At 40.4% G+C, this 25,879-nt stretch overlaps 1 protein-coding gene across 2 annotated transcripts in view; it reads right to left on the bottom strand.

Moving 5' to 3' along the window:
- Positions 1-25,879, bottom strand: part of LOC128592504 (translation initiation factor IF-2-like) — a 425,303-nt gene that overhangs the window by 373,336 nt on the left and 26,088 nt on the right. The gene's annotated exons all lie outside the window — the stretch shown is intronic.

The following is a 25,879-nucleotide window of genomic DNA, read 5'->3' as shown; positions in this document are numbered from 1 at the left end:
TTCTGAATATCTATAAAGCAAAAGCAAGCCAGTTCATCAAAAGAAGTCTTATTTTTTCCTGGAAATTATTTCTGAACAATGTTTCACATCCACACATTTAATTGGGTTTCACGTGTAATGCTTGTCTAAACTCAAACACTTTTCAATTTACACCATTATATTAATATTTCCTTACAGAAAGTTTATACATATTTGTAGGATTTTAGATACACTATCCTTAATTTTTAAATGTGTGGGGCTAACTAATATTGATAGCTTGGAGTGCCAGAATTAAATTTTTTTAATTATCTTCTTGTGTGATTTGAGGAATGTTTTACTTAAAGATGAATGATTTACTGGTCCGTATCAAACATTTTGCATTTGAAAACACCACTAATTATAATAGCAAGCTTGGCCAAATAGTCATAATTTTCATGGTTTCAAGGTCACTTACAAGCCAAGCAATGATCCTGTTGAGAATGCAAAAATGATCAAACTATGATATTCCTGCCCTCGGAATTGAACAGTCTGGCTTAGTCTCCATACTCATAATCTAGGAAAACAGAAATGAGCTCCGATGTTGGGCTCTGGTCAGCCCCCAAGTAACTCTGTGAACATGTCCAGTGATAGTCAGAGGACTAATAAGCACCTCATGACACTCGTCACCCTCTGGGACTGTGGTTCCTTTTTGTTATCACTTTTCTGCTGTGGCTCCAAATCTAACCATCTGATGTCATTTATAGCCCAATTCTCACTTCCAGATATATTTTCTGAAAGGTGAATGTTTGGACTTTTAATCTCATATAAATTGAATGAGGTCCAAGGTGAATGTTATTTACGAGTTTGCATACCACATTTTAATAACCTAGTAGCTTACAGTGCTGTGATGAATAATAAATATAAAAACTGCATCCATAAACCCACCGGGAGTTGGGCAGTTAGCCTAAAGAAAATCTGAGCTTTCACAAGGCCACATCATATTCCCTGCAAACTGCTCTATCTGCACGTGGACATCAGCTTCTCTGCAAACTGCTCTACCTACACCTGGACATCAGATTCCCAGATACGATGCACACATTTCATATTTTATGTGTGTATTTTTCATTTTTTCTTTTAGGATTTAACACTTATTTAAATTTTTTATAACTTTAAGTAATTTTTATTTCTGCTGGAATTAATTGACAGTCTGATCAATGATTTTGGTAACCGCCTTCCCTGAAACTTATTTTTGTTTTGGAGGTTGATTTGAAGATTTAAACCTGGTCTAGAAAGTTCTTCTGTCTCTCCCTCTGCACATATCTAGGGCAGCAGGATTTTAAGGAGACCTTTTCTTGTGCTCTTAGGGTTGTGGCTAACGGCAGAGCTAAAACAAAAGACGTCTTTCCACATTTCAGAGTGTCATCCAAAAGCTGCACATCTCTCTACATAATGTTCTTAAGAACTGGAAACCCCATTTTACTACGAGTGACATCCACGCCTCCTTAGTTCTTTCTTCCTTCAGAGTAAAAGACTTGGGGAAAGAGGAAAGGAAATAAATCTGACTTCGACCCGTGTGGCTGCTGCATCAAGTGACCACATGTTTCCAAGATGGGCTGGGCTTATAAACCATGGTTGACATCAAACAGAGACTGCACTGCCCTTCTCTGGGGTGACCCTCAAACAAAGGCCAGGCTGGACACGGGGCACACCATCTAAAATAGAGGGCAACAACTCCAGACAAAAACAGCCCAGATCCATCAGGTACTGTCTCGACACTACAGAAGCTACTTCCTTTCTCCTCCCTTCTCCTCCCAAACCAGGAGGATCCAGGAGAGGAAATGGGAGAGAGTGCAGGTGTGCGGGAGCCAGACCAGCCTTTGCCGCTGCCCTCGCTGATTCTTTAAGCTACCAGAGCAATAGTTACAGCTTGCAATGGCAGAAAAAGAAGACAGATTTTAAAATGTAAGTTTTCAGCTAAGCTAAAATCACTTAGTAAGCTGACATGACTTAAAAATGTGTGAATCAGCTAGTGATATGTGCTAAGGATGAGAAAAATAAAAATGAAGACACCCCCACGCCCTACTCCGGCACTGAGCCTTCTTCCAGGCCAGGGTGCTGTTTAGCTACAGCTCCCTCCACGGGCTCCTGGGCACCCACTCCAGAAACCAGGCATCGGTTTCCTGGAAATCAGTATCTGGGCAGCCCAGGACTGAAAGGGGACATGGTCAGGAAGGGATAGTTCATACTTTCATACTGAGTTTGGGGGCACGATTGTTCTTTAACTCTAAGCTACCTCCGCCTGCTTCGAGACCCAGAGCTGAGCGGACCCATGTGATACCCCGACTCATTACTGCTTGGTGTTACCCCCATTTTCTGGTTCACCTATGGGTCCCATTTCAAACTTTCACATAACCCTGTTTGTACTATCATATTTTTAAAATAGTTTATTTATCTGTGATGGGTATTTTGAGCAATAAAGTCTCAAATTATGGACTTAACAATACTTTATTTACCAGAACTCTTGATTTATATTCTATAAACTCTTAAATATGATCCTTTTTTTCTTCAACAGCCTCTAAAACTTCAACTGCTTCCCTAGTCCAGGGCCTACATAGAAGGTGTTTAGTAAGTGGCACCTTCTGTGAAAGGTATGTGAATGGGTGACTTTGCCAGAAAAGGGCTCCTGTAATAAAGATGACATGAATCAGTTTGCCTGTAAAACACGCACAACAGTACCTATCATGTAACCAATGCTTAGCAAAAACTAGCTGGATGTAAAAGCTCCTAAAGAAAGTCTGAGGCTAAATTTCTCCAAGAGATATTACCTGCAGGATTTATCTCATACATCATTGCCAATTTGCAGTGAAGTGAAATAAATTAAACTAGATTCTGCCTCATTTAAAAAAAAATCAGAATCTAAAATGACACTTCCTAATGAAAACACTAATTGAAATTAATAAAAAGCACCAGGCTGCTGTGCTGCCCTCTGACCTCTATCCTCTCAGCACGGATAAGCCTGTGGTCTCTAAACCTATGACATAATTTGTGAACAGGTACCAAGCTGTTCCTTCCTTAAGCTATTTGTATAATATTCTAGCATCAATAAACTGAAAAGCGGTGACCTGAAGGGGACTCTAAGGTACCAAAAATCAAAATGAAGAAATTAAAAATGAATCCACCCTTATGGTATATTACTATATGCTGCTCCCTCTTTGTTTTGATGCTCTAGATCTCAACATAGCTGCAAATTAATTTTTTCTGCTCCCTAAATGAATTACATGTAACCGTTTCTAAAAATGACTACGAATGTGAAAGACATTTTCACTTAATAACTATTAATCTCATATTTCTTGGTGTCACTTTAGTATGAAATGTGAATGAAAATTATGCTAAACATTGCAAATTTATGGCAAACACTAGCCCTTGATTTATATTCTTATAGACGGTTTATCACTAGAAGCAATCTAAACAAAACTCTATCAGATAGATGCTACAATTTGTGTTTATCTCTCCCAGCACTAAATGGTTCCCCAATTTCAGAACTATCATTAATTTCTTATAAGTACAAATCTTTATTTCTTATCTTAATCTACAATGACTTCTCTAAGTTTTCAAAAGATTAGGTTTTACATAAAATATTCAAATAACAATTATAAATGATACTTTGTTTTCCTTGGCAATCTAGTTACTATGATGCATAAACTATTTAAAAGGAATGGTGGTCTACACTGATCAGGAATAGAATGGGCCAATACTGCACCCCCTTCCCTTTAGATGATCGCCTTACGATTCCAAATCAAAAGAAAAACCTTTTCAGTATTTGTGAATATCTTAAAATGGCTTTACCTGCCTCTTTAATTCTCTTATTTTATTAAATTTTCCTTCAGGTTCTTGTAAGAATCAAGCCACTGCATTGATCTGAATCAAGAGGAAGCTGTAATGATTATATTTATTCTTCATTTATTTTTTGTCATCATCTCAAAGCACAAACACTTGTGAATATTCACCTGACCACACATCTTCAAGAGCAGAAAAGACAAACAATTCTGACACTCAGCCCATCTCAGTATCCCATTCTCTCCCTAACCTAACCTTCCAGGGCTCCGCTAACACCTTTCTAATTTGAGGACTTCACAAACGAAAATTCTCCGCCATTCGAAACCTTCCAGCCATGTCTCCTCTAAAACTTACAAGATAGAAAGAATCGTGTCTACAGAAGTCTGCCCCAACCAGCCTGGCTGCTACCCTGTCAGGACCATCCAGCTAATAACTTCTCCTTGGTCAACCAATTTGTCATTGTTTTGTCTTTACTGTCCATCTCCTTCCCATGTGAGGGGAGGTTCCTTATAAACAAGCTATTGATTTACATTACATAGAAAAATACTGGTTGATTTACATTCTATCCAATATTTTCTTTCTCTAATTTTTTTTTCAAGCTAACGTACATTCAACATCAAGTCCTAGTGGCATCAGAAAAAGTGTCTCAGAAATAGGAATCACCCTGCTTTGAAGACACCGTGGTGAAGAATTCACAATGCATTAGCAATGGTATCGAGGGCCTATAATACACAGTATGATCAGAAATAGATTGTCCTTGACATGAATAAAACGCATCCTTTGCAGGCCATTGCTGGCACGTGCCACTTCTAGCCCTGGAAACAGATAAACAACATTTTCATAATACTACACGTTTTGTAAAATTTGCAAATGTAAGGACATATTTTTTCCTCTTTAAAAGAACCCCCCTAGATTTTATAAGACCTGGACTCCATAAAATCTGAGGTTTACTTTATGCAGGAAGTGAAATTTCTGTACACTAAAAACTAAAAATCATGGATGAGAGGAGCTGAAGAAGACGAGAAATGAGAGCTATCCTGTGTTCACGGATCCTAAGACTATTGTCAGAATTTCCATACTACCCAAAGCTATCTACAGATTCAATGTAATCCCTATTAAAATCACAATGGCATTTTTCAAGAAACAGGAAAACAATCCTAAAATTTGTATGGAACCAGAACCACAAAGGGCCCTAAATACCCGAAGCCAAGGTGAGCAGGTAGAACAAGCTGGAGTCATCACACTACCTGACTTCAAGACATGCTACAAAGCTGTAAACACATCATGATACTGGCATAAAAACACACATGTGGACCAAGGGAATAGAAGAAAAGGCCTAGAAATAAACCAGGCATTTACAGTCAATTGATTTTTGACAAAGATACTAAGAACACATAATAGGTAAAAATAGTCTCTTCAATAAATGGTGTTGGGACAACTGGAAATCATAGCACAGGAATCAAATCAGACCTTTATCTCATATCAGATACAAAAGCAACTCAAAATGAATTAAAGACTTCAACATAAACGTGACACTATAGAGCCACTAGAAGTAAACACGGGAGGGGGGTGGGGCCTCGGTGTGTGTCACACGTTATGGGGGCAAGACATGATTGCAAGAGGGACTTTGCCTAACAATTGCAATCAGTGTAACCTGGCTTATTGTACCCTCAATGAATCCCCAACAATAAAAAAAAAAAAAAAAACAATGACAACTGCAACAGAAAAATAGCTGGGCATTGTGGCAGGTTCCTGTAGTCCCAGCTACTTGGAAGGCTGAGGCAAGAGAATTGCTTAAGCCCAAGAGTTTGAGGTTGCTGTGAGCTGTGATGCTACGGCACTATACGGAGGGTGACAGCTTGAGACTCTGTCTCAAAACAAACAAAACACTCCTCTTTTTCCCATAAATCCATAAATATTGGGCTTTGCTATGAAGTTTACTAAAGCCAAGGGATATAATCAAATGTGATGTAATGATTGTACAGGTTGACATGGCTCTTGTCTTTTGATACTTTAGCACACTAAGATGTACCCTAGATAGCTCTAAGTCCAAGGAAAATGAGGAAATATGGTATCGGCTAGAACTCAACACATAGCCTGGAATCAAACTTAGTAAATCCCAGTAGTATCCAGAATAGCCGTAGCCAAACCACAGCCCCATGAGCAGGTTTGTTGCTACTGGGTTTTGGAGCAGTTTATTATGTGCCATCATTGTGGCAAGAAGATGAATAAAGTATTTAATACAAAGAAAAAAAAAAAAAGAAGTAAACACGGGGGAAAGCTCCATGGCATTGGTCTGGGCAATGATTTTTTGGATATGACCCCAAAAGCATGGGCAAAAAAAGTGAAAATCTGCAAGCGGAATTATATCAAACCAAAAAGCTTCCACTCTGCCAAGGAAACAATGAACAGAATGAAGAAACAACCTACAGAATGGGAGAAAATATATGCAAACCATACAGCTAAAACTGGGTTAAAATCCAAAATTCATATATTAGGAACATGAACAACTCAATGGTAGGAAAACAAATGACCTGATTAAGAAATAGAAAATGGGGTGGCGCCCATACTTCAGTGGTTGGGGCGCCAGCCACATACACCAAGGCTGGTGGGTTCAACCCCGGACTGGGTCTGCTAAACGACAATGACAACTGCAACAAAAAAATAGCCGGGCCTTGTGGTGGGCACCTGTAGTCCCAGCTACTCAGGAGGCTGAGGCAAGAGAATCACGTAAGCCCAAGAGTTGGAGGTTGCTGTGAGCTGTGATGCCACAGCACTCTACTGAGGGTGACATAGTGAGACTCTGTCTCAAAAAAAAAAAAAAAGTATAGAAATAGAAAATGATCTGAATACACATTTCTCAAAAGAAGACAGACAAATGGCCAACAGGTATATGAAAACATTCTCAATATCACCAATTTTCAGAGAAACAAAAATTGAATCACAATGATATATCACCTCACATCCATTAGAGTGATTACCAAAAAGATGAAAGGTACCAAGAGTTGGGGGGATGTGAGGAAAGGGAAGCCTTACTTTGCAGGTACAAGGTGGATTAGTACAGCTGTTAAAGAAACAGTATGGAGGCTCCCAAAGAATTAAAAATAGATCCACCACAGAATCCACCTCTGGGTATATGTCCAAAGAATTAAAAGCAGGATTTTGAACAAATCTTTACACAGTCATGTTCACTGCACCATAATTCACAAAAGCCAAGATATGGAATCAACCTACGGGTCCCTCCGTGAATAAATGGATACAGTGAATGTTGTACATACGCCCAACAAGACACTCTCCAGCCTTATAAAAAGAGGAAGTCCTGTCATTTGTGACAACATAGATGAACCTGGAAAATATCACCTTAAGTGAAATTAGCCAGGCAGAGAAAGAGAAACACGGAGTGATCTGACGTATGCGTGGAATCTGAGAAGCTGCAGTCACCTCAGGAGAGAGTGTGCAGACGGGCGCCGTGCAGAGAGGGGGACGGGAATGGGAAGATGTGGTCAAAGGATACAGAAATTCAGTTTATAAATGGAAGGAATAAATTCAAGGGACCTACTGTACAACAAGGTGACCTTAGTTAATAACAATGAATTATATTCTTAAAAATTATTTAGAGGAGATTTAAAATGTTCTTACCATACGCACACAAAAAAAAAACTATATGAAGTAATCCACTTGTTAATTAGCTCAATTCGGCCATTCCACAATGTACAGATATTTCAAAACATGTTGTACACGATAAAGATATACAATTTTTATTTGTTAATTTTAAAAAATACCAAAACAATTACTATAGAAAAATTGGCTGTATCCTCAGACATCATTACACCCGATGTCTGATGAAAAGTCACGCAACTATCCTACAGACCAGGGCTTACATCAGCCATTAATTTACTAACTAGAAAACACAATTGGCACCAGGGTATATCGATATAATTCTCTGACATAAACCCTTACTTGAAAGAGGAATGTTAAATTAAAGTCACTCCAGGTCAGATAAACATCTTTCCAGGAACTTAAGTGTCTTTTGTTAAATCTTCCTGGTACAGGTTAAAAGAGATCAGCTTTCTTTCATCAAAAATAATTGGCCTTACCATTCAGCATCCTTCTGTTTATCAAATTAAATTAAGGTCAGTACTGAAGTACTAAAGCAATGTATTATTATCCTGGAAATATGAATACAGGGAAGAGAGAAGAGGGATGATTTTCTTCAGTTACCAAGTGATGTCACCTTTCCAAAGTCAGTGGTGGTGCCTGTGGCTCAAAGGAGTATGGCACCGGCCCCATATGCCAGAGTTGGTGGGTTCAAACCCAACCCCGGCCAAAAACAAAAAACAAAAACCTTTCCAAAGTCAAAAAGCTGAAGACAAAGATAGGCTAAGTTTCACATAAAGACCTTATACCAGATGTTTTCTCCTATTGAAAAACTACTTGAATAAGTTATTAGGAAAGCTACTGTCTCCTCCCTGAAATACTTAAAGACAGAGCAGATTCTCCAATTTTCCCTAGAATTATAGCTATTCCAAGTGATAATCCATCCTCAAATCAGGTCTTTTTTTATAATTTACTTTTTTATAATTTACTGTAATATAAAAAGCAATAATAGTTTTATACAGAAAGGAGAGCTGCTGCTAGATCAGTTTTTTAAAGTGGGGTTCCTGGACCGGCAGCATTGGCAACACGCAGGAATTTGTTAGTGAAGGGAATCCCCGGCCCCTCCTCGTTACTGAGGCAGAAACTCTGGAGGTGGGGTCTGGCCATCTGGTGTTTCCCAGTCCTCTGGAGGTCCTAATGCATGCTATGGTGTGAGAACTACATCCTAGGGACCCCTGACGGGCAGCCCGATAGGAGCCTAAACACCCTCGCCCAGTGGCCACAGTCCACCCCAGACAGCAGTCCGCTGATGGGTGAGATCAGCAGGTATGAAGAAGGTGGGGCGGGAGGAAGAGCAGAGAGGGGAGAGAAGGGAGGGGAGCAGAAAAGGGGGAACGAGAAAACGGGGGAACTAGCTGATTTGCATAAATTTAAAAATTTTATTTTACTCTAAAAAGATCAAAAGCCAGATCCAGTTTGCCTCGTGACAGACTCCCGGCGGAGCAACTTGCCATTATGGAACACAGATTTACTCCAGTCTGCAATCACAGATCTACATTACCAACGACCCTCAAACTGTGATAACCATGATCATCTGGGGGGCTAAGAAACACACCCATGATACCCGCATTCCACCGCCCCTGGAGCAGCCTCGCTCAGTGAGTCCGTCCCATCCCAGAGCCGCAGGAACCTCTGCTACCATCCTGAAACCTTCCTCTCAAGACCAGGAGAGAAAGAATGGAATGGGCAATTTCTTAATCCAGGTTCCTGGTTTACTGGATTATAAATGAGATGATGTTTGGGTACAGTAAATGCTGTACATATGCCCAATAAGACACTCTCCAGCCCCATCGAAGAAGGAATTCCTGTCATTTGTGACAACAGAGATGAATCCTCTCTGCTCTTCCTCCCCCACTGTCTTCTTCAGACCTGCTGATCTCACAGGCAAGCAGACTGGTGTTTGGGGGCAGAGAGTGAGGGTGTATATGCTCCTACCAGGCTGAATTAAAGAAAAGCCAGGATGTCAAAAGGACCATTTGAATGAAATTACCGTGTAACAATGGCAGGGAAAGAGTCATGTGTTTGCTCAGATTTCAACACACAAATAACAGTATGGGAAGCTCTGCGTCACAGAAGTCACATTCTGGTTCAAGGCCATGTAGAGAAGGTAAACATCACACACAGTCACTCATTAGGACCTGCTCACTACGGACTCCCAGGAAGGTCAAGCAGCAGGAGCACACCACTGCCTCCAAGCCCTAGAATAACCCCTTTATCAAGTACCTCTCCGTATGCTGTGTTTCCTGGGGACAAGAACCATTTCTATTGGTCTCTAATGCACCATATCTGAGACATATTAACGCTGGCACCTGTAAGCTCACGCAGAGTAAAGGAGTGTCTGTGAGTGGTCACCCAACTCAGGAGGACCGGGGCTCCCTGCAATATCTGTCCCACCTCATCAGTTCAGATGGATAAGAACCTTTGCTCAAACAGGGCTCCAAGTATTCCATGGAACCAATGTGGTTTTTGGGATCCAGAGAAATAATCAGGAGGGGTCCAAGTGATGGTCGGGGAAGGGAGACTTTAATCCTCCCTCCTACAATGTCCACCCTGCTCTACAAAACTACCCCAAATAAACACATACAGGCAGACCCCAGCAGTTCTACAACAAACATGTTATCTCTCTCATTATACTTATATAATTTGGAAAATTACCATTTTTTAAAAAATGCATGAAGATTCAGACTCCCAGTTTAGTCTTCAACTAAATTAGTATGATTCACACTGGCTATGAAGAGCTTTATGGGTTTTGTAAGTATTAAAAACAAAAAGGAAAAATCATTGATATCACAGAAATATGTGAATATTTAAAAAAAATTTACCATCCCCAATACTCTACAACATATGCGATTCCTCTGGATGCAGACGCATTTTAACAGCACCCACATTGTTCTTCCTCTGAGACATTCAGAGTTGCCCAGTAACTGACCCAGTCACTGTAATATTGAGACACTGGCAGGAACTGGCTGTTTAAAATAAAATTTCTTTCAAATATGTGACTCATAGCCTTTTAAAAAAATTCTATAACCTTCTCACATGTGGGTTTTTCTCTCTTCTTCCTAGATTGAATCATTAAAGTTTGTTGGAAAAGGCAGAGTAGAGACTGAATGCTTACGAAGCATCTGGGATGTGCCGGTACTGTGCGAGGGGCTTACGTACATGATCATGTGGGTTTCCTGCCTCTTACAGGGAAACTCCCAAAACAACCAGCTCCTCCCCACTTCCAGCACCTGTTCCTTAGAGCAGAAATCTTTTGTAGTTTGTAGTTCTATCAAGGGTCCCTGATTCCATGTTCAATGTCTTAGTTACACAAGCAGAAAAGACAAATGGAAGGACGGGAGGGAGAGGAGGAGAAGGGGTGGGAGGCATCTGTCTGCGATGCCTGATTTTGTGTTCATGTATGTACACGTGTACACTAGATACATGCGCACACAAATACAAACACATCCATACAGGGGAATATACATGCACACATGTGCACACCATCACAATGCACATGCATTAACATATAAATACATCAATTAAATGAAGCTACCGTGGATACACTTACTTGTTATTCTGCTCCTTTTTTTTAACAAGGGTCAGAGATAAAGAGAAACTTCAAAGGCCAATTTCAAAGTATAAAAGAGGGTTTCTGGCTACATTTCTTTTACAGGGTAACTTCTAACTCCCAGAATACCAGTATTATAATTTGTCTCCCTAGGGAAACTTCTGCAATTCTTGCCCCCCGTGATCAGCACTTCCAGACTCCCCGTCTTGCTCAGTGCCCAACCTGTACCACTGTACAGCTGCTCACACACTCCCCTGCCCTCCTTGCTCTTTGCTATTGGCCTGTATTCTAATGTTCTCTTTCCTACAACACATGTCCTTGAGAAGAGAAGCCGCATATTAATACCGCCCATCATACCCAGCCTCTTAGACATTTCCCAGGTGCCAAATGAGTTGTTACATGAGCCCTGACCTTACGTGAGCTCTGGCCTTAGAAATCATTGTCCCCACCCCAACACCCAGGTCCCTGTAGAGCTCTGCTTCTCCAGCTATCACCACCTGTGTGACATGGGCTTTTTTCATCAGCTGCTTAGGCACAAGTTGCTCATGATGCTGTTAACACTGTGAGAGCAGAGCCAGGGCCCTGTTTATCTCTGAGACCGCATCAGGGCCTCCCAGGGCAGAACACACCATAGCCACTCCGTACGTACTGGTTGGTTTAAATTGAGAATGGAATTTGGGGCTCAGCATCCATAGCTCAGTGAGTAGGGAGCCAGCCACATTCACCAAGGCTGGCGGGTTTGAGCCTGACCCAGGCCTGCTAAACAACAATGACAACTGCAACCAAAAAATAACTGAGCTTTGTGGGGGGTGCCTGTAGTCCCAGCTACTTAGGAGGCTGAGGCAAGAGAATCACTTAGGCCCAGAAGTTTGAAGTTGCTGTGAGTTGTGATGCCACGGCACTCTGCCGAGGGTGACAAAGTGAGACTCCGTCTCAAAAAAAAAAAAAAAAAAAAAATGGAATTCTAATACAACCCCAGGTCATCTACAAGCAGAGCTTTTTGATAACCAATAGGCAGACAGGAAATTCACCACTCCTTTCTCAGGGATGTTTTAACATTAATAAACATTTTAAAAGGCCACATAGATTAGTGAAAAAAGCACAGAGCTGCTACCACTTTTCTTTGTCTCAGCTAAAGTCCTTTCTTGAACTTTAAATTTGTGACTACCCAAGCAACACATGAATTAAAGATTTGAACAGGGAAGAATTTACTGAGCAAAACCTGAAACATCGTTCTCCTTTGGCTCTTCCTCCTGCTCAGCCAGGTAACGATGACCACCGTCGGCCGTGTGTGTGCTCAGCTCTGCTCCTCTCTGTCTACGTTTACATACGTGGGCAGACCCAGAGGGCGCCAAAAATGTATACATATGGTAAACTCTATCAAAATGGCAATGACACATACTGATAACAAAAGATGAACACAAGTCACATTAAGCACCTCTTGCAATTGCAGAAGTCAAATGTGACTCAGGTATTACAAATTTAGTACATTTTTTCCTTTCTTAAAACATACATACAATTTTCAGCACCCTCTGTGTGTGTGTGAATATATACATATATGTGTGTAAGTGTACATGTACACATAGACACACACATGTACACACACAAATTCTTTTTCTATACTTGTTTCATAAATAGCCCCATATGACATATACTGCTTTGTTACATTTTTTCACTTAATTTTTATCTCATTCAATATTCAATGTTAATTGATTATGGTCTACCTTGCGTTTTATTTTTTTTAATTTTTTTTTTTGTCCTGTGTTTTAATAACATTCTAACAGCATTTTCTAGTTATGTGATGTTGAGAATGAACACTCTGAGTTTCTGTCTCCTCGTTCATAATTTGGAAATAGTAGCAGAGAGTTGAGGTAATGATTAAATAATGTATGCAAATCACCTAAGTGGTTGGCCCTGAGTAAACCAACTCGGTTGGTTGTGGAGGTTTGTTGCTGCCGCTCTGGTTATGCCATGGCAATTAACTAGAAAAACTCCTAACTTGATATGGGCCTGTTCAACATTTCCACTTTCATGTTTACATGGATAGAGCTGGAACATATTCTTCTTAGTAAAGTATCTCAAGAATGGAAGAAAAAGTACCCAATGTACTCAGCTCTACTATGAAACTAATTTAGGGTTTTCACATGAAAGCTATAACACAGTTACAACCTAACAATAGGGGGAAGGGAGAGAGGGAGGGGAGGGAGGGAGGAGGTGGGTAGAGGGAAGGGGATTGGTGGGATTACACCAGCGGTGCATCTTACAAGGGTATATGTGAAACTTGGTAAACGGTCTGTGAAGCTAGTGAATGATGCCCCATGATTATATCAATGTACACAGCTATGATTTAATGAAAAAAGAAAAACTCCTAACTTCCACCCAAGGCCCAGTTTTAGGGAGATTTCAGTGAATCAAGAGGAGACAGGGGACTCCCGCACCCCCAGTGTTGTAATCCCTGCCTGCCGGGGCCCTTCACTCCACATTCATAAAACACAGTCCTTGGACTCCGTGGGGACCTGGATTTACTCCTGATGCCTCTGTTCCCTGAGGCTGTGGCGGGTAAGGGTGAGAGGAACCTCTCCCCCCAACTGCCCTCCCACCCATCAGCACTGAGATGTCAACTTTTCACAAGCACAACACTAACCAGAGCCCAGTATGTGAAGAGCTGTTTGTAGCAGTATCTGCCATGACATGGGGGCAGCAGCGCTCACCAGGGGCTCCAGCCTACAGCTGTGCTCCAGCCACATCTGCCTCCCCACCACAAGAGGCTGTGCGCCCCACGCCCGCCAATTCTGTATTTAAGACAGAGCCTCAATACGCACATATAAAATCAGATCTAAAATGCTGATCAAACTGTTTGAAGTTTTCCAGATGCAAGAGCGTTTACCTACAGCACTTCCAAAAAAAGGGAGAAAAGCCCAAAGCCTGTCAAAGTTAATTAGATTCATAGAGAAAGCTTACCAGTCCGGTGCAATGTTTTTACTCTGTTACATATAAATGTACAATAATTCCATGCACACTGGGTTTAATTGCTCATAATATTGTACTTAAGGTTTTGCTTTGTATAAATATCAACTCAGCCCTTACAGTGACGACGGTCCTAAATGATGAAGTCGATTAGACAGCACATTCATGAAAGGAGAACCTTTTAAGAGTTTTGCTCTTATGTGGTCTGGAATACTAATGGAGGTTAATTGTCAAAACAAGCCTAGTGCAGACTTCAGAATGATCTTCACCTTTTAGTAAGGGAGTGATGTAACCACGTTTTTATGTAACCTGCCAACCCACAGCCACCAGTAACATGATGCTTATTGCAACATCCGCATGTCTGTCTGCTGAAAACGAGGCAGCTCCTTTTTAATATTTATATTTTAAGGCTGCCCTTTCAACAGACACCCTTTAACTACTGTATTTGTGATTCAGATGATCAGATAATTAGATGTAAGATTAGATGCGCCAGAAGAGATGGCTGCCTCAATTAATCTCACAGTCTGTGCCTCTACAAATCACTACTTGGTATGTAACAGAAAAGATCAAATTAAGTTTTCAGAGGCAGGGAAATTTCAAGTCTGCAGTCATTTTAATTCCATCTGAAGCAAGGATATAATTTATTACTGTATTCAGAATTCACGTTCTCTTTTTTCCAAAACACCAGTTTTAATTAGAGAACAGAGTCCCAAAAGAGAAGAAATGGGGAAAAAAAAAAAAATGCTTCCAAGTGTCATACAAGAATCAATACCACAACCCTACAGACACAGTGTATGTTCTGAGTCTGCCTTTGACCACAGTGACTGTCCAAAGATCAGACGTGGGGAGGCTCTTCCAGCCAAGGGGCCCTCACCTCTGGCCTTGGGAAGAGCAGAACACATCTCCTGTTGGGCAAATACTGTTTTTCTTCCCCTCTCTATTGGTGTTCATATTTAAATTTCACAAATCACTATGTCTTCCAAAACGATCTAGTAGTTGGTCTCATGAAACACAAGAAGATGCAAAAATCTCACATTGCCAACTATATGTACTTTTTTATAAATAGAATAGAATTTTTAACAGAATAGAAACACGAAATAAAAATAGACCTAGAAACTAAAAAACAGATGGCAACAAGAGATACCGGTATTTATCCTTGGGTGCTATTAAGAGGGAAGTGCAAAATAACCAGCCCATTTTGGATTCTTTTAAGATTTTTTAAATAATCTGGGAATAAAATAAAGTCTCATACTTTCTACTGGAGCCACAAAGCTTATTTTAAAAAGGGAGTGGATGGGCAGCATTGCACTTTTCTAGTTCACGACTCCCAGACGTGAAATTGGAAACCTCAAGCCTGGCTCCCGGGCTAAGACTTTGCCACAACACACGCGACCCTAAAATCAATTGAAGATTTCGCGTCATCTAGGAATGCCATGTCTGAAAGTTGGGGTTAAGTTGATTTATACAGTCACCATGTTCATTCGTTCAACAAATATTTATAAAATACAGGAAAGCTTTCAAAAAGAAGCATCTGCAAAGGAATTCCTCGGGGTGAGGAATCTCAGCAAATATCAGGAGGGCAGGAATAGCTTGTCACAAACTTATTTAATATTCCTCTGATCTCCGACGACAAGGTGACAGCACATGGAGAGAAGCTAACATCTTCAAGAACTCTCCCCGAAAGAGAAATCTGTTGTCAATGTCTAATCCGACATTAAACTGACCCCATCCATGTACTACCTGATACGCAAACGAGCAGAGTGTGAGCCTGAGCCCCTGTATTACCCGACACACAGAGCTTCGCATGTCTGCATCTAAGATTAGCTTCTGTAAGGCAGAGATCCAGCCCCTTGGTTTTCTCTTCCAAATCCACACAACAGTTATATTCTCGTCAACTGTGTGCTTCTGATTTCAGACGTGTGGACGGATCCTATCCTCCAAACTAGAGGACAAGCACTTGCAGGGCAGGGCAGGGCAGGAGGTATCCTTTGCAGTTTTTTTTTTTCCCTCATCACTTCACCTTGTCCAGAGCCAGGCATAAAGCAGAGGCCAGACGGAGGGGTGGAAGGAAGGATGGGAAGGGAGGAAGCAACGAAGTTGGAAGAGAAGCAGGCTTCGACGGCAAGGACACTTGCCTTCTGCCCAGTTTTCACGGTGGCCTCAATAGTCCACAGTGATTCTGCTGTCTTTGTGTTACCTCTGATTCTCCCTCACAACCACCCAGGCCTTTCTTCCCAATTCCCTCCCAGGACTAGCTCATCTTCCCTCCTTGCAGCGTATCCAGGACAAGCACTCACCACCTTTTCTCTAAGCCAAGGCGGTAGCTGCCTGCCCCATCTTTATTTATGTCCTGTCTCTTCCTAAAGGCTATTTCCTAAAGCTCTGATGGTGCTCCCTCCTCAGAAACCCTGGCTGGCTTTGAGAAAACAAAACACACCTGCATTCCCACCTCTACGCCCTCCTCTCTCTGTGTGTAGGGTCCCCTATTTACCTCCCATCAGTCACAACCTTCTTCTCCCCTTCCAGGTGCAGACCACTCTCCCTCCAGGAGAGCTTTGCATGTTCTCCCACATCGAGACCGGCTTCTGCAGCAGCAAAGACTCTTGTAGAAATGCGGCGTGCTCTCAGGCAGCCCTTCTCAAATCGGTGCCATCGAATCTCTCTACGGATTTCACAAACTCCCTCTAAAAACCGAACCACATCTTGGTTAGCTCTGTATCCCACACCTCTTATCATAGCAGCTGCTTAGTAAACATCCATTTAATTACACCCACAGGCGCCTGGAACCTCACAACAGACCCTCAACACCAACCATCTCAATAATCATCAGGGAATCCTAACATAAGAATTGATTCTTGGAGACCATTGATTTTCTCCTCCTATCTGAAGGCGTGTAAATATGTCAGTCAATTAAAAGTCTATCACTGTGCAATACTCTTCCAGATAGTAATTCAGAATGTTTGAACGCAAGAGACACTTGCATCTTATACGTGTTGTCCATCCACCAAAGCAAAGCATTTCTATAATCACATAACTGTTCCCTGTAAACACAGAAAGCTCACATTTGAATTCTTTTCTCTTTTTTCACAGCGTGTTTTGCCAGACAGTTCTTCCCATGATTCTCCCACATTTCAGTGTGTATTGGCACCCTGTGCTTCCCCTGTTTCTGGAACAATTTTGGTTGTCACTTTTGTTTTGTTTAGGTGGGATAACAGGAATAATGTTTTGGCAGTGCCGTTAAACACTGACAGGGTTACCTTGAGAGACCCCGCAGCCCTAAAAGAGATGAACACTTGGCCCTTGAACACATGGCAGCCAAAGTCTTCAGCAAGCTGCTGGGAAAGGCTGTGTGGGAAGCGATGGACAGAGCATAGCCGGGAGGCTCTGACAGATGTTGCTCCTCTGATCTTTTAATAGTTCCTCACTCTGCAGTTTAAAAATATTTCCCCCTCCTTTTCCAACCTTGAAGGATATACACCATAGTAATTCTCTTCTATATGTCCCAAGAAATGCGTTTGATACTACTTGGTTTTCCTCTTAGACAATGTTGCCTTCTAGCTGGTTTATTATCCATCAGAAAGACAACCAAATTTGGCCTTCCTTAGTGACATCCTACTTATTTTATCCCATCCCACCATCTAAGTCAGGGATTCTCAACCTTCCTAATGCCATGAACCTTTTTATTATTATTATTATTAAATCATAGCTGTGTACATTAATGCGAGCATGGGGCACCATACACTGGTTTTATAGACCGTTTGACACATTTTCATCACACTGGTTAACATAGCATTCCTGGCATTTTCTTTATTATTGTGTTAAGACATTTACATTCTACATTTACTAAGTTTCACATATACCCTTGTAAGATGCACCGCAGGTGTAATCCCATCAATCACCCTCCCTCCGCCCACCTCCCCCCTCCCTCCCCTCCCTTTCCCCCTTCCCCCTATTCTTGGGTTGTAACTGGGTTATAGCTTTCATGCGAAAGCCATAAATTAGTTTCATAGTAGGGACGAGTACACTGGGTACTTTTTCTTCCATTCTTGAGATACTTTACTAAGAAGAATATGTTCCAGATCCATCCATGTAAACATGAAAGAGGTAAAATCTCCATCTTTCTTTAAGGCTGCATAATATTCCATGGTGTACATATACCACAATTTATTAATCCATTTGTGGATCGATGGGCATTTGGGCTTTTTCCATGACTTAGCAATTATGAATTGGGCTGCAATAAACATTCTGGTACAAACATCTTTGTTATGATGTGATTTTTGGTCTTCTGGGTATATGCCTAGTAGAGGAATTATAGGATTAAATGGCGGATCTATTTTTACATCTCTAAGTGGTCTCCAAACATCTTTCCAAAAAGAATGTTTTAATTTGCATTCCCACCAGCAGTGCAGAAGTGTGCCCTTTTCTCCAAATCCACACCAACACCTCTGGTCTTGGGATTTTGTGATATGGGCTAATCTTACTGGAGTTAGATGATATCTCAAAGTACTTTTGATTTGCATTTCTCCGATGATTAAGGATGATGAGAATTTTTTCATATGTCTGTAGGCCATGTGCCTGTCTTCTTCAGAGAAGTTTCTCTTCAAGTCCTTTGCCCAGCCTGCGATGGGATCCCTTGTTCTTTTCTTGCTTATACATTTGAGTTCTGTGTGGATTCTGGTTATTAAACCTTTGTCGGAGACATAACATGCAAATATCTTCTCCCATTCTGAGGGCTGTTTGCTTGCTTTACTTACTGTGTTCTTGGCTGTGCAGAAGCTTTTTCGTTTGATCAGGTCCCAGTAGTGTATTTTTTAAGCTGCTTCAATTGCCCGGGGGGTCCTTCTCATAAAATACTCACCTAGACCGATTTCTTCAAGGGTTTTCCCTGCACTCTCTTCTAGTATTTTTATAGTTCCATGTCTTAAGTTTAAATCTTTAATCCAGTGAGAGTCTATCTTAGTTAATGGCGAAGGTGTGGATACAGTTTCAGTCTTTTACAGATCGCCAGCCAGTTCACCCAGCACCATTTGTTAAATAGGGAATCTTTACCCCACTGGATGTTTTTAATTGGCTTATCAAAGATTAAATAACAGTAAGTAGCTGGATTCATCTCTTGGTTCTCTATTCTGTTCCAGACATCTACTTCTCTGTTTTTGTGCCAGTACCTAGCTGTTTTGATCACTATCAATTTGTAGTATAGTCTGAGGTCTGGTAGTGTGATTCCTCCTGCTTTGTTTTTATTTCTGAGTAATGTCTTGGCTATTCAAGGTTTTTTTCTGATTCCATATAAAACGAAGTATTGTTTTTTAAAGTATGACAGTGGAGCTTTAATAGGGATTGCATTAAAATTGCATATTGCTTTGGGTAGTATGGACATTTTAACAATGTTGATTCTTCCCAGCCATGAGCATGGTATGTTTTTCCATTTGTTAACATTTTCAGCTATTTCTTTTCTTAGAGTTTCATAGTTCTCTTTATAGAGATCTTTCACGTCCTTTGTTAGATAAACTCCCAAGTATTTCATCTGCTTTGGCACTACTGTGAATGGAATAGAGTTCTTAACTGTTTTTTCAGCTTCACTATCGTTGGTATATAGAAAAGCTACCGATTTGTGAATGTTGATTTTGTAACCTGAGATGCTGCTGTATTCCTTGATCACTTCTAAGAGTTTTGTAGTAGAATCCCTGATGTTTTCCAGATATACAATCATATCATCTGCGAAGAGCAAAAGTTTGATCTCTTCTGACCCTATATGGATACCCTTGATTGCCTTTTCTTCCCTAATTACAATGGCTAAAACTTCCATTACAATGTTAAAGAGCAGTGGAGACAATGGGCAGCCTTATCTGGTTCCTGATCTGAGTAGGCCATGAACCTTTAATACAATCAAAAGGGGTCACGACCCACAGGTTCAGAACCACTGATCTAAGTGGAAGTCTCCTATTTTAGAAGTCTGTGAAGGGCTAAAAGATGCATCCTTAAACTTAATAATTGCAGTTACTAACCCACCCTCCCACACACATGGCGCTGTGGCCAACTCCCCGTATGATCCTAAGACATGCACCATCCTCCTCACAGGAGAAACCTAAACTAACTTCTTAATTTAGAGGACTTACATGTATTAATAGCACATCTGAAGTGTCCAGTAAATATCGTATTCTTGTCTTATACACCAATAAAGCTCTACCAAAACATTCATGGACCTGAGCGAGTATACACGTTCTGAACATACCACTCTGCACATTGTGTGGCCTCATGAAATACGCAGGTAAGATGGAGGGAAGGTTTGGGTACGCACGCAGGGAAGTCCCAGTGAAACACAAGGGGTCCACAACTGCTCTAGTAGCCGTCTTGCCTTAGGAGACCCAAACGTGATGTGGCTGTAAACCTTCCCTTTAGCCCAGGGGACTACTGGACTCTCTTCCCTCAATCTGAGAGACAAGGAGAAGCTCTTCAGGGCTGATATTTTCCCCAATAGATTATTTAGAATACAGCAAGAAAAAAATAGAATGGGAAAGGATCACTCCTCTAAGTTAAGAAAATAAGATCCCTAAAGGGCAGGTGAAGACCTGCTCATGGCTCCTGCGCTCCATTCAGAGCAAGAGCTGTGCGTTTGCTCACTTGCTGTGCCTCCATCACAGGGGCCCCTCAGAGGCTGAGCTTCTATAATCGTTCGTTCACCTTCTAAAAAAAGAACAATGCCAGTCGGACGGACCAAAGACCCTGAAAAATGACCTCCTTTAGCTTCTGCAACTAAGCAAAAGGATGATCCCTCAGTTTAAAACAGCTTCACACATCCAACTGAAGTTACCCCACCTGGAACAGCCACGCCAGTGAAAAGCCCTGATATTCACACCACCTCTCCTTGGCACTTTCCAAAGTTTCAGCTGAACACTTATTTAGATGCTTAATTCACTTCCACTTTTTTTGAATCACTCAGATATGTTAAAAAATTCAGTAGACTTTTATATTTTCATAACCTAACCCAACTATGCTCGTCATTTCATGAAACCATTCAAAGAAAAAAATAGTAAGAGATGTCGTGATTTCTCCAAAGTTAATAAAGCAAAAGGCATCTCAATGAAGTCATTACTTTCTACTCACTTGCCCTGTAGCAAAGTGGGAGCTACGTCGGAGGAAAACTGGACATGTACATCATTTTCTTCTGCTCAATTTAGGTACTGCTATTATAGATGTTATATAAGAAAATATCAACCATTTGGGACAATATAACACATGGTTGGTGTATTTTAAATTGGTATACTTATGCAGAAGGACAATTTGAATATGGATATAGATACATATATAGTTACAGATATATGTATACACAAACATACCAAAAGCCCTGAAAATTTATATCAGTAATTATACTTCTAGGAATTCAGCCTCAGGAAATTATGAGACTCAAAAACTAAGGTGCAAACAGGTTCACCATATTTTATTGTAGTAAAAAAAATCAGAATTTACTCAAAATACCAATGATAGAGAAGCATTAATAAATTACAGTACAACTATAAGATAAAAAACACATTATAACCCTGAAAGAACATATTTTCAAAAAAGACTTGACATGAAAAAAATGCTCATCATTAATAATGGAGTCAAAGCCTCAGTTACAAAATGGTAATTAAAAGTAATCCCAACTAAAACAAGAGAGAAACTGTATGTTCTCTGCCACACATAAAAATTCTAGATGAATCCACACTTATGGTACATCTTAGAAGGGTACAGGTGAAATTTACTAAATGTAGGATATAAAAGTCTGAAGAATAACTAAGAAATTGCCATGAAGGTTATGTTAACCAGTTAAATGAAAATATTTCAAACTGTATATAAAACCAGCACATTGTACCTCATGATTGCATTATTGTACACAGCTATGATTTAATTAAAAAAAAATTCTAGATGGAAATTCACTCACCCAAATATTATCAATTACAATCACTAGGGAATAAGTTTATAGGTGATTTATATTTTTATTTATATCTCTTATATGTTCTAACTGTTCAATTATGAATATGTTTTATTACTTTTAATAAACTATATTTCCATCTCTGTAACCCTGTCACATGGAGGTTCTTGTATCTGTTTACATGTAGACTTTGGAAGACATACATGGTGTTTGCCCAGAAGTTTGCCTTCCCTCTTTGCTTACACCCTGTTATTAAGCACCTCGAAGGTATCCTGATTTATATAATAAATTTCTGGTAACCCTATTCTAAATAAATTTTTAGGATTAGGGATGTAAAACTTTAAGGAAGTGTAAACAACTCTCAACTCCATGACCAGTCTTCTTTAATCCAAAGACCTGATAAAACTCCATTTCAATCAGAGAGCACAGATTGAAAAGAAGGCTTTATCTTTATTCATCTGTATTTTGCCACTTCAGAACAGATTAAAGACACCTTTTATCCACCTTACATTGCCCTCACCCTAATGACAGGAACAAGCTATGACCTAAGATTCATGATATCGATGCAGAGACTTGATTATCGACACTTATGCAAAGCTTGCATTTTTATATGTTGGAATAATTAGGGTTACAAAAACAGAACTAATCATCTCTACTGGCACGGAGCAGGCCTATGTTTTAGTGTCTTAAATGTGTCATAAATAACTGTAGGAATTGGAAGCATTTTCTATTTCCATAGAAATTAGAAATATAAATATTCTTCTGTATGCTGTTATGGTTTATTTTCATTATTAGGTTGGTCTCGATATGTGAGCCAAGGTCAAAATAGCCACGGTCAAAAATAAAAAATTATGGAGCAGTGTGAATCACTCTAAAACTAAAGTCAGCATCTTTGGAAAATGTTCTCCAAGAGGCTGATATAGTTAGGGAACTATAAGATACTGGATATTCATTTATTTATTTGTTTGCCTACCCAGTGCAACTAATCTGTTTGGCTGGAGCTCACGTCAAACAAAAAAAACCTCTCGTTAAATTAAACCATGAGAGTTTATGGTGGATGGTTTTATTGCTGTGATAAATAACAAAACAAAAACCAAAATCCCTATAACCATGCAATAGGGTAGCAGCTTTCCAGTATTTTTAAGCAAAATAACTTCTTCCACTGTTTGCTGTATAAGTCTTTTGATCAAATTCAACCTATGCAAAGAAGTAAAGCTACACTGACTAACTGTACCTTCGAAGTTTTCCACTTAGCCCCACCCACCCCGACGAGGGCTCCAAGGCACCCTACCAAACTCAGAGCTTCAAAAAAAAGGATGAAGGAACTTTTTGATGAAGCGTTTTATGCAAATTATGAGCATACTGGTCCTGCTAAAACTCCCAACTGGAGTATTCCTACCCCGGCCCTCACCTCTAGAATAAGACCTCACTTCCCAGCTCCTCTCAAACTCTGGCTGAGAGAAGAGATGTGAAAGGACGTTGTTGACAGATGTAGAGCCTTCTAGGACTTCATAGTTCCTCACTGCCCTGTGGATAAAATCAGACCTCGTCAAGTTCACGTACACACACTGCGCTACTTTCCCAGCCGCACCTGTGCGGAACTGACACTTGATCATCTTCAGACTTTTCCCAAGGTGGCTTTAAAACAGAAGATGTGCTTCAAAATCTTTGACTGAGGGATCGTTATTAAATCAGTGCTCATTGTTGATGGCGCCCTGTGATTGATCTCCTTTAAAAAGTCTACTAGGAAAAATTAACTCTTTACTTTCCCCTTTAGATAATAATAATAATAATGCAACTGATCACAGCTTCCTTGTCTTGGCTGCAAAGGACCTCAGACCAAAATCTGAAGTTCAGTGACGACGCATACATTAGACCGCAGGGTGACTCACTTTAGTTCTGTCACTCCGTAGTGCCGATTTTCTACTTTTAATTCTACTTTATTTTTTCATTCTAGGTATTCTTATTATATGATAAATATTCTCAAATTCCCAATAATGTTTGTGACCCATTAACAAGAATTGCAATCATATCAGTCCAAATCTGCAAATTCAGCTAATAGCAGTATGATCCAGGCAACATTACTCCATCGAGTCCACAGCAATAGGATTAAGTTCTGCTGGATGGATTTTGAAACTATCATTTCTTTCTTCGTTGACGTCAGACCTATCTCCATGGTCCCCTGAAGGTAACTAGACGTGGTTCTATCATAACATGCACACACTGCAAATTGGGGCTTTCTTCCTACCTCCTGACACTTGAGATCCGGTTTCCTCCCACCTGCTACTCTACCCTGTCCAGTGTGCAGAGCAGCTTCCTGTTTTAATTGCAAACCTAACAACAATCCTCTAACGCCTGTCTGTACCAGGCACTGTTCGTAGCATCTCTTACATGAAACAGCTCACTAAATTTCCACAGTCGGTATAACCCGACTTTAGACATGAGTGCACTATGGCTAAGTGAAGCCAAATATTTCATCCAGGAGAGGTGGCAAAGTGCTACTAATAGCAAGCGACAAAGTCACAATTTAAACTGAGGGTCCAACCCCCAGAGTTCGGGCTCCCCATTGCTATTCTATGTCACCTCTGTTGAATAGGACATGAAACAAGCTTGAATTCTGTTTTAAGAGATCAAGTAAAAGACTAATAAGAAAGCCCCACTGGCATGACTTACTCAATTTTAAAAGGAGGATACCAGAGTTTTGAAAATATTTTTAATGGCTTCCAAAGTGCGGAAGCATTGCACTTTCTTACGCTGTCTTAAACGTGAGGTTCCTGAAGATAGGAGTGAAGAGACACTCTAAAGGTTCCTCCCTGCTCTGTCACTCCAAATTTTTACACTTTTTGATGAAAAGAGTTTTATGCAAATTATGAGCTATTCCCAAGCCTCTATTGCTTTAATTCTGGTCCTCTCTAATTATTAAAAATAAGCAAGTATGGTTACCAGGAAGATTATAAAATGGTATTACTATTCATATGCTATTTTTTGTGCAGGGGGCTACAGCACCAATAAAAAGCCATAAAACAGAGAACGGACATTCTCCAGAGATAAAATTCTTTTGAACATATTTTCTGCAACCAGGGAAAATGCACCAGGACCCAGAGGAATACAAGAAACTTTACACTACATTTAAGCACAAGCACATTTTCTACTTCTTAATTTAAAAAAGGAAAGGATAGCATTAAAATGCGCATATGAATAAACAGGCCATTTATTTACTTCTCCTAATTAACATCTCTTGAGATCTCCAGGGTCTCTTACCATCACTAGGACCTCTCTCCAAGGACCTTCTCCTGGCAGGAGAAGCAGCAATTCAAAAACTTGCTGAGTCCAAAGGGAAAAATGGCAGAGAAGAAAAGATACCCTAAAAACAAACAAGTTAATTAAAAACATGCGATAAACACCAGCATCTTCCACCTCTACCCATGACTCCTGGGAGGACAGGGAAATAGTCACACTGCTTAAAACTTTTAAACAGCCAAATTCATATTAAGCCTCCAGAAACAGCCAGGTTTGCTTCACACAGTTACGACCTTCCAGAGAAACACCTCACAAAAGGAGAAGGACACAGCAAGAAAGAAGAGATGCCGAATTACTGAGATTGCAAATACTCAATGACAGTCACCCCCAAAAGGGAGTCTGAGAATTCCTTGGCTATTCCCAGTAGTCTTAGGCAAGAAGGAATAACCTGAGACCGGCGGGAGGTGTCCTGGAGGACACGGTTAGGGACAGAAGACCAGACAGACACAGCGGGGGAGAGTGGGTGAGGCACGGGTTTGATTATCCGCCAAAATATAGTCTTACTGGAAATGGGAATCTTCGTGACCACAAACTGAAAGGGAAAGGGAGATGCCCTTGAAGAAGGACTGGGAAAACTGAAAGTCAAAAGAAAATGAAAGCTGACAAACCAAGTCAAGGAGAAACATGTTCACCACACCTCTCTGGGCTTCTCCTTAATTTTCCTTATAAAATATACGTATATAATATTTTAAGTGCAG

The sequence above is a fragment of the Nycticebus coucang genome, chromosome 8, assembly GCF_027406575.1.
Source record: "Nycticebus coucang isolate mNycCou1 chromosome 8, mNycCou1.pri, whole genome shotgun sequence".
In the NCBI taxonomy this organism is placed as follows: Eukaryota; Metazoa; Chordata; class Mammalia; order Primates; family Lorisidae; genus Nycticebus; species Nycticebus coucang.
The sequence above is the reverse complement of the archived record's forward strand: the minus strand, read 5'-3'. Positions and strand labels throughout refer to the sequence as shown.